At 38.4% G+C, this 16,153-nt stretch overlaps 1 protein-coding gene and 1 long non-coding RNA gene across 2 annotated transcripts in view; both read left to right on the top strand.

The window, feature by feature from the left end:
* LOC145444644 (uncharacterized) overlaps nucleotides 1–16,153 on the top strand; it is a 226,754-nt gene that overhangs the window by 192,745 nt on the left and 17,856 nt on the right. The gene's annotated exons all lie outside the window — the stretch shown is intronic.
* On the top strand, nucleotides 3,811–11,616 carry LOC145439604 (uncharacterized). Its single transcript, XR_013915295.1, has 4 exons — nucleotides 3,811–3,955; nucleotides 4,963–5,109; nucleotides 9,120–10,454; nucleotides 11,000–11,616. It is a non-coding gene; the product is annotated as an uncharacterized LOC145439604 (long non-coding RNA).

Raw genomic sequence — 16,153 nt, 5'->3', positions numbered from 1 at the left:
GCTGTGACCAATATGCTTCAATCATTTCGTGCCTAGGTTTCATGGTCGACGGTCTTACTGCGAGCGCAAACACAAGGTCGCATATGTTGAACGACACTTTGTCTCGTAACCGCGAATATAGTTAGACTCAATCTGATACATTAGGTGTTCTTCCATTTTCACAAAAGGGCAACAATATTAAAAACAAGAAATCGAGTGACAATATATTGCGCTAAGCTTGTAGAAAATTTTTACCTTTGATAAATCTATCGCAAATTATTCTGCTCTATTGTAGTGTACGAAGATATAGCAATATGTGAATGGCTGATGGATCTGTCAATGCGTTGGAACTGATGTTTTAGTCATCACATCTCAAGTATTGCGGCCAGACTAATCAAATTTTTGTTTGGCCTTGCAAGCTCAAAATCTGTGCAATCCATTTTTGATGATATTAGAAATTTCGAAAATTACCTCGCAGGCCACTCAAAACCTTCTCGCGGGTCACATGTGGCCCGCAGGCAACGGGTTGGCCGGCCCTGAATATGACGATACTCACCGAATCGTTCAATGTGCATTGTAGGGATTGCGGATTGCGATATAAATTAGGATTGCTTTACGTCCGGATTTCCCCGTACATGTTCGGAACTTCATTGTTCAAATTGCTTCGGGTGGGGGGGACTCTAAAATACGCCCCAATATCCGGCATTTTGAAGGCTTGAACCAGATTAAAAATATTTACCTAATCAAAAAAACAGTATTGGCAGATTTATGATACTTAAAATATTTTCGCACTGCGTTCGATTTAGTGTATTATGTATTAATTTTAATACGGAGCCGCCTCTCTCGAAAAAATGCAATCGAAAATAAATATAAGCAACCATCATTTGCTGAAGTCAAATAGTAATCGCAATTATAACAGGACAGTGTATACCTAAAATTAGCTGAAGCCATTTGTATGGTTTAGAAAAAGAAAGTGGTTCTAAGCCTGGAACCATTTGTCTTGATCATAGGGATCACAAATATGTTGAACGTGATCGCAGCTTCTATCATATACCCTGAGTAAGTATGGGCAAAAGTTTTGATAGTTTGATGTCATATTGACAGAGATTTTGTTAATACCACGATGTGAAATCCGCTAGTAGGCGCTAAAGAGTGCCACAATAATATAATAACACTAGTGCACATTAGGGCTGTTCAAAAATAGCTTTTTTTCCGGATTCCAGTCTTTCACTGATTAAATCGTCAGGTTACCCTAAAAACTCTGCACCCAAATTTGGTTCAATTCTAACTAGTATAAACAACCGCTGATCCAATAAAAATTTCCCATTTAGCAGGGAAAATTCAAAAAAATGTGATATTACCGATATCATGATCTAGGAATATCGCTTTGTAATTTAGGCTATGTCGAAGATCCACCGACAGTAACCTAGATAGATTACGGCTTGGTAGTTTAATTTTTGTCACTTTATTTCATACTTATTTTCTCACTTAGTTCTCTTCAACGTTTCATATAATAATTTAATCGTTCCAGGTAAAGGAAGTTGATTTGCATGGCAACAACATCTCAGTATTAAAACTACGTTCACTTCTCGGGCATCGTCGGATTGAATCGCTATCTGGAAAATTGGATTGGGAAGTGAGATCGATTCTAGGATTCAGTTGTGTACTAACAAGCATAAATACCGAACCGTAATATTATGTGTGTGTGCGGAGGCTTGTGACGATACAGACGTCATAGTCCAGCGAGAACACAGTTGCATACATCCCATTCACAAGACGTACGTACACTGTACAGTCATAGGCGCCGAACGCAAATTTTCGTCAGGTATGGTTCGATGACGTTACAAAGAAATGACGTCATAAGGTGACGGAATTGATAATTAGGGTTAATATAACATCCATTCATGAGGGTTAAGGACATGCGTAAATGCCGATTTTACAATCCCTTCGTATTAACGAACTCGCGCGTATGATATTAAGCTTGTCAACGAGTCCGGAAATGCTGTCAATTAGCGACTCCCTGATCGCCTGCGATCAATGCAATACGCCGCTTATCAACCTTATTACGTAACCTCGGCGGCGATTTGCGCAAGGCAAAATGTCCGAGCTGTTATGGAATCTGTTCTACAATGGCACCGATTTCAGGTTCTTCAAACCTTCAAACCGTCTTTTATAACTCAAGCCTTAACACACTTCTTATGATAGTTATGTTTAAGTATTAGCGGCTTTAAATTACACATGCACGGCGCACGCACAATCGCACATGCCTGCGGATATTCGTTCAGTTTGGCGATGTCACGGCATTGTCTACAAGCCATCGAGAGATAGGAGGCAACGCATGCTATACTCGAGACGCGATAGTTGCCCAGCGATCTTTCGTAACAGGCCTGTTGCAACTGAGATTGTGTTGGCAAGCGATGTCGTTCGCGCCAATGCACATTGCACAATGCACATGCGATAGTGCAGGCTAGCGATGGTGCGGTGCGCATCGGGCCTACTGCTGATGTGATTGTTCAAGCTAGTGAAACTAGGCTTGTTGGAGACGCGAGAAATCAGGCAAGCGACAATTGCCGAGCGCACGGCAATCAATGACATCATTTCGCGATCATCTCAGCGGGAAATCGTGTCGCGTTACATTGTGCAGTGTTCTGTGCAATGTGCATAAACTAATATTTCTAATTGGCAACACGCTTCTCGTTCTCGCTAATTGGCCTTGCGCAATTGGTTACTTCGCTCACATAAGCGGCAGCAGATAATGTCGCAAGCGGAAACACATTGTGATTTTTTTCTAATAAATAACACAATCGCGGTTTATGCCGATACATGCCAAACCGAATTCTGGGTATGTCGCATACCTAAAAAATGTCTAGGTATGCGTTGCATAACTTGCATACCCATGTTCGGCGCATACCCAGTTTCGGCGCGTACAGTATTTAACTACTTATTCGACATTTTATTATCGACTCTGTCTAATTAATATCATAGCATGCCATCTACTTTAATAATACTGGAATACGTAGCATGAAAGCAGCGAAACGAGACCTGAGCGCATGTCACGACCTCAATAACACAATTATTTGGAATTCGATATTGATGTGTTCGATACCACTCAGTTATCTGTCAATAAAGTTTATTGGGGCGCGTCACGTCTCCGGTTTAAGAATTTGAATTGATTCAGAATACTTGCATCGATATTTTGAATAACTAAGGCCGGTTTAGGTAATCAAACGCCTCGTGCCACTGCCAAACACTGTGCGTACGTAACCAGTAGCATTGCTAGCACCGCGACAATACCGGAGTGCGCATGTAGACATGAATTAGTACGCAACTGATGATCTCTTGATCACGAAAACGCGGATCTGATTAGTAATAGGCCACCACAATGAGATCTGACATCGCATCGCAAAATTGTTTGCTGATTATAACAACGTTCTGGGCTTCTTTTCTTTATTTGCTCCGTATTATAGGAGTCACCACGGTGTCGATGTTATTTTGAAGTACATGCTCACAATAGCAAACTGTCCAATTTCGCGTTCCGATTGAAAAGACGAAAATCGCTCGTGAATTCGTTTAAATTCAGGAATTCGGTTTAGGACGCTTTCAGGTGCATAAATCTGTATACTATTTCTCCTGATTCCGCCAATATACTTATTACCTCATATAAACGAGCGTTTCTGGGGATTCCGGATCGCAAATGTCGCAAAATGCTACGACCAGCATAAACGCCAGTAAAATCAGTAGCTCGTGTCGATGTATAGCGGATGATGATCTGTGATGCTGCGGTCGTCACTAGATGTGTGATATGACGTCACGATATTTGGTGGAATAGCGATACAATGCATGATCTCGAGTTTCACATCTGGATAATATTCAGGTTGTCAAGCTGACTGTAGTTAGAGGGAAAGTTGGATTGAAGAACGAAGAAGATGTCATCAAGATAAGTGGTGACGGGATTGAAGGTCACTTTAACTTCAAGGTTGGATATCAAGATGAATCAACTTCGATAACGAGTTCATACTAATGATTGGACTGAAATTGCAGTCATTTTAGCGACTTTACTATGCATCAAGCTGTAAACAACACTTGGCACACGAAGCGATGACTTTGAGGTCTAGTATAGCCAGTCTGTAGCTTATGACGTCATTATGAGCGTCATCAGGACGAGATGCTTTTGTTAAGAATAGTAAGCTTACAGCTTGTGATGATTTTCTAAGTAACGAGATTTTTGCCTACTGAATTTAGAAAAAAAATTCGGGACTCTACTTTGATTTTCAAGTACATTCAGGATTTTCGATTACATCCATTAAAATCGAAGGATTGCGGTTATTTTATCGCAATTTTCAACAGACAAGCAATATTTTTTAAATTTCTGAACTGTTCACCGAAATATTCTGTGGTGGGGGCGGGGGCGTTCAAGGTATATTCTGTAAACACTTTTGCTTTGATTTATGTAAAACGCTATTGTGGCAGTAAGCGGTACTTGACACCATCATTATCGTGCCTACCAGTGACATGAGTGCGAGTTTCAATTGAATAATTAATTTTTCTCAATTCAAATATATAAAATTAAATTATATTCAAATTTATTCAATTCATATAACTACACGATTGCAATAAAATGAATCAAAGTATTACGTAATTCCAATAAGAGACAGAGAGAGAGAGAGAGCGAGCGAAAGAGAGAAATTACAAGATGAAGAACTTCAGGCGCTGTTTTTAGGGAGGGTCCTTTTTATGCTTCGAGCAAAATAGAGAGGAAAGGAGTAATATATTTCCACGAAAGTCTCGATCAATGTAATTCATGTAGCGGATTTGTTGTTCATGCGCGCAAATTCAGTCGACTCGTTTCGCAAATATGTTTTGATAACGCGATCTCATCGCATTGTCCGCAGTAGTCATGATTCATGTCTCATGCTTGGACGTATATCTTATGGCTTGTTGTTGGTAGATTGTGACGTAACTGACAACACTTTATTTTCACAGGATTCCAGTCTATCTTTCAAAAAGGTTTCCGTGGTAGCATTGAAATTTGTCAGCGACCTTTTCGATGCAACATTTGTCAAATTGATTGAAAAACTGGTCGCCCATGAGGATGGTTTGCGGAAGATATCAGAGTATAGAATAGAAAAGGTTGGTTACAGTTATTTTTCCTATACAATTTATATAGTTTTAAGTTTGCTGTAAACGTCAATGTTGACTCATTCTTGACCGATTCCACTATTTGATTTTCTTCTACTTTCATCTTTACCCTACCTGCCAGTTGGTAATCAAGCAATCAATATATGAATTTCCAACAAAAATAAGTAACGGAACGCATTTTTGTGCCCGCTTGAATTTAAAATAATTCATCTGTTGCAATGCAAGTAGTGCGGAATATGGTGTTTTACTAATTCCTTAGTGTTAATAGGACCAAATAATACGAAAGGCGGATAAGATATTGAATTTGATATTTTAGTGACGAGAGAATGCGCAGTGCAGTAAGACGCATGTTTCAACTTAAAACTTTTATTCCCAATGTCGCCGGAAATTGCGTCTCCAATATTTTTAGCCGAGACTCGAATGCACGCACAAGTGGTCCAAGTAGTCAGACTAGGCTAATCGAGTAAAAGTCGAAGTGTTGGTGTAAATTTGTACCCTATTATAGGTAGAATTAGCAAATATTTGGCAGTTCATAGGATGTGGCCACTTTTCGAAATTGCAAGAAGTGTGTCTGCGACTAACGCGAAATTATTAGTAGCGTCACTAGTAGCAACAATCTTGAAAGGTAGATTCAACAGTTACGTTGATGGCGATTTCGATTTCCTATGACGATTTCACACATCAAAGTGATACAAACTTGTCATAAAACTACTTTCTACTTTCAAAATCCCATGAAGGATGGATGGATATGAATAAAATGATAACCTTTCCACCGCAAATACTATTTTATTTAAATCCAAATTTTTCAACTACAATAACTCTGCTTCCATTGGATGGAATTGAGCCAAATTTGCTAAGCAACGTTTCTGTACAAAATCTAACAATATAATAGAGTGAACAGAAAATTTTGATTTTTTCATATCTTTTATGTAATAAATACAAAATTTTCTTCTCTTGTAGCAATGCGGCTACTGGTTGGAATTGAACCAAATTTGGTGTGCAGCCCAAAATTAGGTAACCCAACAATTTTATCAAGTAACCGGTACGATGGAACACCCCTAATGTGCAATCACAAGTAAAATCAACTGCTTAGAAGTAGTGTATAACTACTTCAAGTGGAAGTACCAAGCGACAGGTCGGAAAAGTACTCAAGTAAGTTGTCCCGATTATAGTTTTGGTGGAGGGACCGCAAATATTCGGTGGATTATCGGTTGTGGATACTTTTTAAATAGCAAGAGGTTGCTTCGCAAATAACGCATAATAATTAGTAGCGTAGGAAGTAGGAACAGTCGTGAAAAATGGATTCAACAGTTACGTTAATGGCGATTTCTTATGAAGATTACACGCATCAAAGTCATACAAGCGTATTATAAAACAATTTTTACCTATCAGTGTTGGGCTCAAATCACTACGTTCGAGTCACGAGTCATCTCGAGTCATTGCACATTTTGACTCAAGTCCAGTCAAGTCACTCGATTTTTCGAGGTGACTCGAGTCAAGTCAAGTCAAGTCACGATTCAAGTCACAATCCAAGTCAAGTTGATGTTTTGCAGTACGAGGCATATATTACGTCATTGCGTTCTGATAGCTGTTTTAAAGTTGTCATATATTTTGAATGGAGGGACGAATAAGCTACACAGTTAAATAAACAAGCAAAAACGCGTCATACCGCACACGCATGCGTAGAACTGCTAAACTACCTGTAAAAAACTGTATAGCCTCAGTCTATTTATCAGCCAAAATAGAGCGTCCTCGGAGGACATTTTCAAAAACCTCAAAAAAGAGAACGTTTGGTAACCTTATGTTTGGATAAGTTTTCATCATTCTATAAGTGAAATTGTCATATTGACCACCTACTTTTCCGAAGTGCTCAAACAAATTCTGCTTACTTGCACTACTTACTCAAGAGGTTTTGTTGTGCAAAAGTACAATTTGTAGGCTTGACAAACTGCTTTTTTGACAAACAAAGATCTCACATCAGGTAATGCTCATATTGAATGATTACCTGAGGATGACATGAGCGTTCTTCATAGTCTATATTCTCTATTTATGGGCAGTATAAAAGTAAAAACGCTGCGATTTACTTATTACCAAGTGAAATATTTAGGGGGTAAATACAGTAATTTGGGATTTTTTTCATAAGTATTTTCTAAACTAAAGTCAATCTGGAAAAAACGAATTTTATATTCGTAATCAGTATCCTTGTAAACCCCCGAAATTACTCTTAGATGTCAAGCAAAAAATATTTTTTTCATTTTATTGACCGGTGTTATTCGTCTCTTCTGCCCAGCCAAATTCAGTAATATTAAAAGCGATAACATTAATAGTAACAATATACGGCTTCGTCGAACGTTAGGTTTTCAGTTTATCCATGCGGATTATGTTTTCTCGCGCGATCAAATTTCATCCAAGCGATCAGTTTTGTAAGACAATGGTGTCTGATGTATCAGATGTGAGTGCTCGGGTATGTAATAACGGACTGTGTTAATTCGTTTTCTCTTGTGGTGCTGGTACTGCTATTCGGTATGTACATCAGAGGTGGACAGAAACGAAGTACTGTAACAACTATTCAATACTATTCAACATATTTTATGACTATTAGGGCGATTTTTTGACATTGCAAAAAAGGTCAATATTTTGTTAAAATTGTAGCGTCAGGTATAAAAATTGTCAAAGTTGTTTACAAATTCAAAATTTTTCGCAATACGTTTGTATCGTAGATGTTTGCACTGTCGGCGAACTTATCATTTTACATCTTGTAGCCTAGTTTATAGGCCTACCATTGTAGACTGCCCATTTTCTGCTGATTGTCAATCATAAGCGGTCAAATGAAACAAATAGGTTGACATGGTGTTATGCTCAACGTACCGCAATATCCTAACGGAAGCAAGACTGCGTGGGCATTGGTTCTTATATCAAGAAGAGCACAAAATAAAAATTGCGATGTAGACAACATTGTCAGAATGAAGCAACACGCTCTCTCACCAGCAGTGTACGCACAACTTCAGTGTTGCCAGCTGCTGCGGCTGAACGTTATTTCTCCATTCTTGACAAGCTACTCGGTATGGATAGACACTTTATACCCGGGAATGTAGGAAAGTATCTTTGGATGTACTACAACATATTTTAATTATTTCTATCATAATGCGTGATGTAACTAGGAATTCTTCATAGGTCCAGATTTCGTTAAAATGAAGTTTTTTCCCGTAAAAATTTGTCAGTTTTTGAGTCAAAATTTTTTTCAGTTCAAACTACTTCATAAGGAAGACAGCTCCAACCAAAATTGACTATAAGTAGTACAATTATAATAATATGTGCGAAAACACCTAATTTACATACATAGGGGCAATATTTTGTCAAAATTAAGTTTTTAGGTTAAAAAATGTCAAAATTTTGATATTTCAGGTCAAAATCCTCGCGTTATTCAGGTAAAAAAATCGTCCTATTCATCATTAATTCCGATACCATTCCGAAAGCAATTAGTTCAATTTGACTGCAATCTCGCTGGCGCCCCGATGAGCCGTGTGTATAAGATGATCGTTCGTCCGTCGGAATATGGAATGATTTTGATCTGTATGAATTTATCGGATGCAGAAATAAATCGAATGCGCGAAAACGATATAATCACCTCGAGAAGTGTGACTTGTCGCTGTGCACGAAAAAAGATACGTTTCGTGAGGAGCTTCACATATTTGAATCACGAATAGGATTTCTATGGTATCTGCGATAATGGCCTACATATCGACTATTGGGCGTGTTACAATTAGCCTATGTAAATCTGAAAATCACTCATATTTTGGGAGTGCAAGCCGATAGTGAATGTGATATTACCGATATCATGATCTACGAATATCGCGTTGTAATGTAGGCTATATCGAAGATCCACCGACAGTAACCTAAATAGATTACGGCTCGGTGATTTTATTTTTGTCACTTTATTTCATACTTATTTTCACACTTAGTTCTCTTCAACGCTTCATAAAATATTTGAATCGTTCCAGGTGGAGGAACTGGATTTGCGGAACAACATAGTCTCAGCAACAGCGCTACGTTCATTACTTGGGCATCGTCGGATTGAATCGCTATCTGGAAAATTAGATTGGAAGGTGAGTTCGATTCTAGGATTTAGTTGTGTACTAACAAGCATAAACACCGAACCGTAATCTTATGTGGGTATGCGGAGGCTTGTGACGTTACTATCGCTCATGATCGCGGACGTCATAGTCGAGCGAGAACACATTTGTATACATCCCATTCACAAGTAGTACAGTATTTAACCAATTATTCGACATTTTATTATCCGCTCTCTCTAATTAATACCGAAGCATGCAATCGACTTTCGTAAAATAGTGGATTACGTAGCATAAAGGCAGCGAAACGAGACCTGAGCGCATGTCACGACCTCATTAACCCAACTATTTGAAATTCGATATTGGTGTGTCCGATATACCACTCAGTTTCCTGGCAATCAAGTTTATTGGAAGGCGTCAGATTCCCGGTTGAAGAAATTGAATTGATTCAGAATACGTGCATCGATATTTTGAATCACTAAGGCCCGTTTAGGTAATCAAACGCCTCGTGCCACTGCAATAATAAGCAGCATTGCTATCATCGCGACAATATCGGAGTGCGCACGTCGACATGAATTATTACGCAACTGATGATTATAAGTCCAAATCACGAAAGCGCGGATCTGATTAGTAATAGGCCAACACAATGAGGCCTGACATCGCATCGCGAAATTGTTTGCTGGTTATAACGGCGTTCTGGGCTTCATTGCTTTATTTGCTCTGTATTATAGGAGTTACTATGATGTCCATGTTATTCTGATCACATGCTCACAATAGCAAACCGTCCAATTTCGCGCTCTGATTGAAAAGACTAAAATCGCTCTTGAATTCGTGTAAATGCAGGAATACGGTTTCGGGTGCTTACGATCAACTATATTTACCATTATAACTTTGTCTAAATTCGTAGACTTTTTCTCCTGATTCCGCCAATATACTTCTTACCTCATGTAAACGAGTGTTTTCGGGGATATCGGGTCGCAAATGTCGCAAAAGGCCACCACCAGCATAAACGCCAGTAAAATCAGTGACCCGTGTCGATGACGTATAGCGAATGATGATCAATGATGCTGCGGTGGTCACTATATGTGTGATATGACGTCACGATATTTGGTGGAATAGCGATACAATGCACGATCTCGAGTTTCACATCTGAACAATATTCAGGTTGTCAAGCTGACTGTAGTTAGAGGGAAAGTTGGATTGAAGAATGGAGAAGATGTCATCAAGATAAGTGGTGACGGGATTGAAGGTCACTTCGACTTCAAGGTTGGATATCAAGATGATTCAACTTCGATACCGAGTCCATACGAGTCCCATGATACATGGATGAATAAAATACTTGAAACCAAAAAGTGCGAGTTGGAATCGAATAGTTAATTTTTCTCAATTCAAATAAATAAAATCATACTAAAATTTATTTATTCCATATAATTACACGATTGCAATACAATGAAACAAAGTATTACGTACTTGCAATAAGAGACAGAGAGAGTGAGCGAGCGAGAGAGAGAGAGACCAAGATGAATAATTTCAGGCGCTGCTTGTGGGGAGGGTCCTTGTTATGCTTCGAGCAATATAGATATTGAGAGAGCAATATATTTCTACGAACATCTCGGTCAATGTAATTCGTGTAGCGGTTTTGTGGTTCATGTGTGCAAATTCAGTCGACTCGTTTCGCAAGATATGTTTTGATAACGCGATCTCATCGCCTTGTCCGCAGTAATCATGATTCATGTATCATGCTTGGACGTATATCTTATGGCTTGTTGTTGGTAGATTGTGACGTAACTGACAACACTTTATTTTCACAGGATTCCACTCTATCTTTCAAAAAGGTTCTATCCGTGCCAGCAGTGAAATATGTCAGAGACCTTTTCGATGCAACATTTGTCAAATTTATTGAAGAACTGTCAGTCCAAGAGGATGGTTTGCGGGAGTTATCAGAGTATAGAATAGAAAAAGTTGGTTACAATTATTTTCCTTACACAATTTATATAGTTTTAAGTTTGCTATAAACGTAAACGTTGACTCATGCTTGACCGATTCCACTATTTGATTTTCTTCTTCGTTCATCTGTACTCTATCTGCCAGTTGGTAATCAAGCAATCAATATCTGAGTATCAAACAAAAACGAGTAACGGAACGCATTTTTGTCCGCGCTTGAATTTATACTAATTGTGGTTGTTAAGTGTACAGGTGCCCAATTTATTTTGAGGGTTCAAAACATCTGCTGCAAAGTAAGTAGAGTGGATATGGTGTTTTGCTAATTCCTTAGTTTTAATAGGACCATTTACCACGAAAGGCGTATAAGATTTTGAATTTGATATTTTTAGTAACGAGAGAATGCGCAGTGCAGTAAGACGCATGGTTCAATTTAAAACGTTTAATCCTAATGTCTACTGAATTTACATGTCCAATATTGCGAGCCGAGTCTCACCTAATCAAGTCTAAGTCGAAGTATTGGTTTAAATATGTGCCCAATTCAAGTAGAATTAGCTCTTCAACTACCGGTTGAATTAGCTACTGGTTCGAATTGAACCAAATCTGGTGTGCAACCCTTAATTAGGTAACCTAACAATTTTATCAAGTAACGAGTACGAATGAAAATCCCTAATGTGCAATCACAAGTGAAATCAACTGCTTACAAGTCTTGTAAAACTACTTCTAGTGGAATTGGCAAACGACAGATTGGAAAAGTACTCAATTAAGTAGTCCCGATAATAGTTTCGGTGGAATGACTGCAAATATTCGGTGGATTATCGGTTGTGGCTACTTTTTAAATAGCAAGGATTGGCTTCACAACTAACGCATAATAATTAGTAGCGTCGGAAGTAGGAACAATCGTTAAAATGGATTCAACAGTTACGTTAATGGCGATTTGTTATGAAGATTACGCGCATCAAAGTCATATAAGCGTATCATAAAACAACTTTTACCTTTTCAAGTCACTACGTTCGAGTCACGAGTCATCTCGAGTCATTGCACATTTTGACTCGAGTCAAGTCAAGTCACTCGATTTTTCGAGGTGACTCGAGTCAAGTCAAGTCATGATTCAAGTCACAATCCAAGTCAAGTTTATTTCTTGCAGTACGAGGCATATATTACGTCATTGCGTTCTGATAGCTGTTTGAAAGTTGTCGTATATTTTGAATGGGGGGACGAATAAGCTATACAGTTAAATAAACACGCAAAAAAGCGTCATACCGCACACGCATGCGTAGAACTGCTAAACTACCTATAAAAAACACTATAGCCTCAGTCTATTTATGAACCAAAATAGAGCGTCCTCGGAGGAAATTTTCAAAAACCTAAAAAAGGAAGACGCATGGTAACCCTATGTTAGGATAAGTTTTCATCATTTTATAAGTGGAATTGTAATAATAACCGCCTACTTTTATGAAGTACTCAAACAAATTCTGCTTACTTGCACTACTTACACAAGCGGTTCTGTTGTGCAAAAGTACAATTTGTAGGCTTGGCAAACTGTTTTTTGACAAACAAAGATCTCGCAGCAGTTCATGCTCATATTGAATGAATAACTGAGGACGACATGAGCGTTCTTCATAGTCTATTCCCTATGTATGGGCAGTATAAAAGTAAAAACGCTGCGATTTACTTATTACCAAGTGAAATATTTAGGGGGTAAATACAGTAATTTGGGCATTTTTCAGGGGTATAAGTATTTTCTAAACTAAAGTCAATCTGGAAAAAACGAATTTGATATTCGTAATCAGTAACCTTGAAAAGCCCAGAAATTACTCTTAGATGTCCTGCAAAAATATTTTTTTTCATTTTATTGACCAGTGTTATTCGTCGCTTTTGCCCAGCCACATTCAGTAATATTGACAGCGATAACATTAAAAGTAACAATAGACGGCTTTGTCGAACGTCAGGGTTTCAGTTCATCTATGCTGATTATGTTTTCTCGTGCGATCAAATTTCACCCAATCGATCAGTTTTGTACGACAATGGTGTCTTATGTATCAGATGTGGGTGCTCGGGTGTGTAATAACGGACTGTGCTAATTCGTTTTCTCTTGTGGTGCTGGTACTGGTATTCGGTATCTACATCAGAGGTGTACAGTAACGAAGTACTGTACCAATCATTCAAGACTATTCAATATATTTTATGACTATTAGGGCGACTTTTTTGACATTGCAAAAAAGGTCAATATTTTGTTAAAATTGAAGCGTCAGGTATAAAAGTTGTCAAAGTTGTATACGAAATTTTTATAAGCGACTACTAACAATCAAAATATCAAGCGACTGGCAACGACTAATAGCGAATAGGAAACAAGACAGTCAATGAAATGAACTCAAACGAATACTCAGAGCTGAGTAAGGTGAATCAAATGTAATTGGTAAGGCAATAAGGATGATACCGATAATGTGTGTAAAATTAAAATAAATGCAAAAGTAAAGAAGCTCCTGATAACTATTAATTACAAAATTTTTGTTCGCAGTAACATTTTCACTTGCTCGAAACTGTTCGACTGCATTTGATGAACATTAGGGTGCGGAAATGTTCGGGCCCCAGTAAATTGAGCTAAGATAGGAGGTAAGACTGGCATATGGGAGATGTGGTACCGATGGATCACTGGGACCGAAATACTTGAAAAATTCTCCATGATAATTCCATGATTACACTCCGTGAATTTGTCTACAATTATATGCTGACAGAAAATATCCTCACATGCACAAAGAATCGACCTGCGTGAGTTATGGGGTCTGTGACGAATGATTTACGTTTTACGGTTGTAAAGTAAACTTGAATCGATATCTGCATTTTTCTATAACACCTGTCAGACTAACAAACCCGCCATAATTTTTGATGCGAAGTATAGAGCTTGTATCAGGATAGATAATGGCACATCTTTTTTGAATCAATACCATCCTCGAGTGGTATCGTAGCCAAATCAAGCAGAATAGATGGGACCACTAATCACTTAACAACAGAAACTCGCCTACATATCTATAGGCTGTATATCATAGGTACATGTGATGTTTTATCGCTATTACGAGGTATTTGAAAGTCAAAATGTCGATAAGCGGGTAATATATATGTTGCATTCATTTTCTAAGTTTAGGCGTAAATCAAAACATGATTTTATGCCAACATTGAGTTGATATACTCTACTTTATTCTTGAAGGTCGCGACGAAACATTACTCATTGGCTTGCTATAGCTTAGCTTATAGTACGCAAAAAAAAACAAGTTAACAAATTTGAGTTTTTGAGCGTATTTCTCATAGGTCCCAGGGTCGTGTGCCTTTGGATCCACTGGGTGGGGACCGATGACACGTTCAAGCAACAAATTTTAAACGTTTATAAATATTTGTTGATAAAAAGCGGATATTCATGTAAATGTCCGCGATAGGTAGAGCTTGTATCGAAGTGTTGAGACAGCGAAAGATCTGCTATTCTGGGCTGAAGACTTGAGGGCCAGAGATCATTTTGCAATTTTTGATCCATCGGTACCACATCTCCCCTAACTAACATCTCTACAAATGAGTGATCTAACGTGATGAAGTCTTGGTTGAAAACTTGAAATCCTTTTTGCAATTGCTGCAACAAGCCACAGTACTGGAAAGAGATTTAATAAAAAACGCTGACCGTGGTGTAGGAAACGGTTCAGCGCAGGTTACAGAATAGTTTATTTGCTTTTCGTACATTTATGAAATAGTAAGATTTTGTTCAATAGCCTATATTGTAATTCACCAAGTTTTCTGTTGGAGCTGAAGTTGGCCTATTGGAATCAGTTAGTATGGTTGAATTAGTTAACGAGGTACTCATAGAACACCCATGTTAATGGGCTAATTATTTTATGTTGTGATTGTCAGGTTTCAATAACAATGCAATTGTAATTAGAGAACTGTTATAAAATTACAATTACAATTACACAGAATAGAAATGCTATAATGACAATTAAAATAACCTGAAAATATATAATAATTGCATGCAGCTCCATTACAAATTACAGTTGATCCTACTGTGGCTCGCAAAAATGAAATCGAAAGTGAATAAAATTAGCCATCATTCACTGAAATCAAAACGTAATCTCAATTATAGAGTACGGTGTATTCCTAGAATTGATTGAAGCCATTTGACTGGATTAGTAAAAGACCGTGGCTCTAAACCTAGGGTCGTTTGCTTTTATTATAAGGATCGAAATGACAACATACTCAGCTTCCGAAGTATGCCTTGAATAAGTCTGTACAAAGCTTTGTTAGCTTGACATGATATTGGCATACATTGTATTCATATTTCATTCATCATTCCAGGTGAAAAAAGTGGATTTGCGTCGCAATAAGTTCTCAGCAACAGCACTACGTTCACTTCTCGGACATCGTCGGATTGAATCGCTATCTGGAAAATTGGATTGGGAAGTGAGATCGATTCTATGATTCCACTATAATTTTATGTGGGTATGAGGAGACTTGAGACGTGACAATCGCACGTGATTGGTGACGCCATAGTCGTGATAAAAAGCATTATACATACATTCTCTGCATCAGGGCTGTTCAAAAAACCTTCAGATTTCTTCGTCTATGTCAGTGGTTCCCAACGTGGGCGATATCGCCCCCCAGGGGGCGATTTGGCGATCTAGGGGGGCGAAAATGACGAAGGGGGCGACAGGGGGGCGAAAATGGACAAAGGGGGCGACGGGGGCGAAAATAGCGAAGGGGGCGATAGGGGGGCGATGACGCGTAAAAACGGCTGACCTTTTTTTTTTTTTTTTTTTTTTTTTTTTTTAGTCATCCACCTAGCAATGCATAGCGAAAAAACGTTATTTTCAGCTCTGAGCGGTAAAAGATGACCTTTTTTTTTTTTTTTTTTCAGTCAACCCGCCAGTGATAACAGTCTGTATGCCCAATTATCGGTGCAGAAAATTTGGGGGGCGATGATCGGTGTTGACCTTGAAAAGGGGGCGATGGGTCGAAAAAGGTTGGGAACCACTGGTCTATGT

Source organism: Botryllus schlosseri, chromosome 1, assembly GCF_051294905.1.
Source record: "Botryllus schlosseri isolate E-star chromosome 1, Bs_hap1, whole genome shotgun sequence".
Classification (NCBI taxonomy): Eukaryota; Metazoa; Chordata; class Ascidiacea; order Stolidobranchia; family Styelidae; genus Botryllus; species Botryllus schlosseri.
This window is presented reverse-complemented; position numbering and strand designations above follow the sequence as displayed.